We start from the raw sequence: 1,023 nt of genomic DNA, 5'->3' as shown, positions 1-1,023 counted from the left end.
AATATGGAAGTGTAGCACCCCTATAAGCTCTGAAATATCATGCCCAATGATGCCAAAACATGTAAATAGCTCAAGTTAAACATGCAAGGGACCTTCAAACTCAAAGCTAGTCAATGCTATTACACAACAAGTATGCATGGCTAGCATTTTTTGACCAAGAGTCCTCAATACAGAGCTAAGGCAGCCCAAAATATGAACGAAATAAGTTTGAAGTATGGCCAAAATATGCTAGAATAGAGGGCCAAAACAACAAGCATTGTGAGCTAGTGAACATGAATTACACTACAAGTATATGAACCATGTGAAGGACTACCAAACCAAACAAAAAATGAGTCATGGAATGCCAAATGATGGCCAAAAACCCACTGAAACAAGACCAATACATGCAAGAATGACATGCTCCTTTGATAAGCCATGAAATGGATTACTCTACACATGCAAAAAGCAAGAAAAAGGGGACCAAACCAGCCATCGTCAGAGCCTAGGAAGGTCCTAGAAGTCACCAAAAAGTGCCTGAACTAGGCCTCCAAATGGTATAAACATATGCTCCTTTGGTAGGCCAAAAATGCTAGAAAACAAGACAATAAGAGAGAGGGTCACCAATCTCTGATTTAGGCCCTCAAAGCCATATTCTCACCACTGAAAATCCACTGGATTTCAGTGGTAGGAAGGCCAAGCAAATACTAGCTCGAATGCCTTATGGCATGGCACAAAACAAGGCTAAATAGAGCATGCAAGAGGGTAGATGACCCTCAACACCAAAAGAGCCTTAAACAAACATGGAAAACACTTAAATATGAAGCTTTTTTCAGTTGACAACAAAGCTCAAATAAGCATGCAAATGAGGCTAGGAGAAGGATCAAAACAATGCTTAAAAAGAGGGAAAAGGAGTTACCCTTGAAGCTCAGCAAAACCAGCAACTTTTCTGAACCAAAACCCAACTTTTGAGACCTCTCAAAACCGTCCAACAACTCAGTAACAATGGTGGAGGTGTATGGTTATGAGGTGGTGTTCAATAGGCCA

Source organism: Camellia sinensis, chromosome 6 (genome assembly GCF_055761805.1).
Source record: "Camellia sinensis isolate YWXY chromosome 6, ASM5576180v1, whole genome shotgun sequence".
In the NCBI taxonomy this organism is placed as follows: Eukaryota; Viridiplantae; Streptophyta; class Magnoliopsida; order Ericales; family Theaceae; genus Camellia; species Camellia sinensis.
The sequence above is the reverse complement of the archived record's forward strand: the minus strand, read 5'-3'. Positions refer to the sequence as shown.